Source organism: Mus pahari, chromosome 4 (genome assembly GCF_900095145.1).
Source record: "Mus pahari chromosome 4, PAHARI_EIJ_v1.1, whole genome shotgun sequence".
In the NCBI taxonomy this organism is placed as follows: Eukaryota; Metazoa; Chordata; class Mammalia; order Rodentia; family Muridae; genus Mus; species Mus pahari.
Window position 1 is genome coordinate 22,668,453 of NC_034593.1, and position 2,957 is coordinate 22,671,409.

The following is a 2,957-nucleotide window of genomic DNA, read 5'->3' on the forward strand; positions in this document are numbered from 1 at the left end:
TCGTTATACATTCTTCTGTTGAGGAACATCTAGGATGTTTCCTGTTTCTGGCTATTATGAATAAAGCTACTATGAACATGATTGAGAAAGGGTCTTTCTGTGATGGTGGAGCATCTTTGGGGTATATGCCCAGGAATGGTATAGCTTGGTCTTGAGTTAGAACTATTCCCAGTTTTCTGAGAAACCACCAAATTGATTTCCAAAGTGGTTGTACCAATTTGTACTCCCACTAACAATGGAGGAGTGTTCCCCTTGCTCCACATCTCTGCCAACATGCCCTATCACTTATTTCTTTTACCTTAGACATTCTGACTAGTGTAAGGTGAAATATCAGATTTGTTTTGATTTGTATTTTCCTGATGACTAAGGACTTTGAACACTTCTTTAAGCGCTTCTTGCCCTTTAGAGATGCCTTTGTTGAGAATTCTCTATTTAACTCTGTACCTCATTTGTAATTGGGTTATTGGAGTTGTTTGTATCTAACTTCTTTAGTTCTTTATGAATTTTGCCTTCTAGTCATATGTAGGGTTGGCGAAGCTCCTTTCTCATTCTGTAGGCTGCCATTTTTTTCTTATAGACAGTGTCCTCTGCCTTACAGAAGCCTTTCAGTTTCACGAAGTCCCATATATCAATTTTTTTTTATTATTATGCCACTTTTGCGCTCAGCAATGCTAGTTCATAAGAGGTCTGCTGTGACTTACAGAGCTGCACACAATTCAATTTCCTCCATATGGTTTTCCTTTCCAGTACCCAGTGGTCTTCTGATTCTAGTTTATGTTCTTTCTGTGAGTGTGGAGAGGGGATGAGTGGCGGTGTGTAGGCATGTTCTTGCTTGTGTGTGCATGTGTAGAGCTTAGAGGTTGTTAGTAGGTGCCTTTCTTTCTTTCTTTTTTTATTATTATTATTTTCTTTATTTACATTTCAAATGCTATCCCGAAAGTTCCCTATAACTCCCTCCGCCCCCACTCCCCTCCCACTACTTGGCCCAGGCGTTCCCTTGTTCTGGGTCACATATATCAATTTTTTTATCTTACAGCCTGAGCCATTGGTGTTCTCTTCAGGAAGTTGTGTCCTATACCAATGCGTTAAAGGCTATCCCCCACTTTCTCTTCTATTAGATTTAGTGTATCCAGTTTTATGTTGAGGTCTTTGATCCACTGGGACTTGAGTTTTGTGAAGGGTGATAGATATGAATCTATTTGCATTTTCTACATGCAGACATTCTTTTAGTCCAGTATTATTTGCTGATTCTTTCACTTTTCCATTGAATGATTTTTGCTTTCTTTGTAAAAAAAAAAAAAAAAATCAAGTGTCCATAGGTATGTGAGTTTATTTCTGGGTCTTTGAATCAATTCCATTGATCAACTTGTCTGTTCCTATTACCAATGCTATGCAGTTTTTATTACTATTTCTCTGTAGTATATATAGCTTGGGGTCAGGGATGGTGATACCTCCAGAAGTTCTTTTATTGTTCAGGATTGTTTGAGCTATCCTGGGTCTTTTGTTTTTCCATATGAAGTTGAAAATTGCTCTGTCATGTTGGAATGTTGATCAGAATTGCATTGAATCTGTAAGTTACTTTTGGTAAGATGGCCATATTCACTATGATTAACATAGTGATCCATAAGCATGGAAGATCCTTTCATCTTCTACTATCTTCTTCAATTTGTGTTTTTTCAGCAATTTGAAATTCTTGTCATGTAGGTCTTTCACTTGCTTGGTTAGAGTTACATCAAGATATTTTGTATTATTTGTGACTGTTCTAAAGGTGTAGTTTCCCTAATTTTTTTCTCTGACTATTTATCATTTGTGTAAAAGAGGGCTACTGGTTTCTTTGAGTTAATCTTTTATCCAGTTTCTTTGCTGAAGGTGTTTATCAGCTGTAGTAGTTCTCTGGTAGAATTTTGGGGTTGCTTATATATGCCATCATATTATTCACAAACAGCAATACTTTAACTTCTTCCTTTCCAATGTGTATCCCCTTGATCTCCTTTAGCTGTCTTATTGCTCTGGAACTTCAAGTACTATACTATATTGAATAAATAGGGAGAGAGCAAGCAGCCTTGTCTTGTCTCTGATTTTAGTGGAATTGCTGTAAGCTTCTCTCCATTTAAGCTTGATGTTAGGTATTGACTTGCTGTATGTTGCTTTGAGTATGTTTAGGTATGTGCCTCGTATACCTGATCCCTCAAATACTTTTAAAATGAAGGGATGTTGGATTGTGTCAAAGACTTTTTCAGCATCTAATTGGATGATCATGTGATTTTTCTTTTCTTGCCGTTTGTTTTTATGGTGGATGATGTTGATGGATTTTCATACACTGAATCATTCCTGCATTGCTGGGACGAAGCCTACTTTATCTCGATGGATGATGTCTTTGATGTGTTGTCCCTGGATTCATTTTGCTAGTATTTTATTGCGCATTTTTACACCAATGTTCATAACAGAAATCGGTCTGAAATTCTCTTTCTTTGTTGAATCTTTGTGTGGTTTAAATATCAAGGAGACTGTGGCCTCATATAATGAGTTTGGCAGTGTTCCTTCTGTTTCTATTTTGTGGGTTGGTTTGATGGGTATTGGCTCTTCTTGGAAAGTCTGATAGAACTGCACTAAAACCATCTGACCCTTGGCTTTTTTGCTTGGAAGACTTCTGATGGCTGCTTCTATTTCCTTAGAGGTTATAGGGATGTTTAATAGTTTACTTGATCTTGATTTGACTTTGGTAAGTGGCATCTCTCTAAAAAAAATCACCTATTTCATTAATATTTTCAGATTTTTGTGAAGTGCAAGCTTTTGAAATAAGACTTAATGATTTTTTGAATTTCCTCAGTGTCTGTTGTGATATTTCCCTTTTCACTTCTGATTTTTAAATTTTGGATGCTGTCTCTCTATCTTCTGATTTGTTTGGCTAAGGGTTAGGTGATCTTGTTTATTTTCTCAAAAAAAAAAAAAAAAAA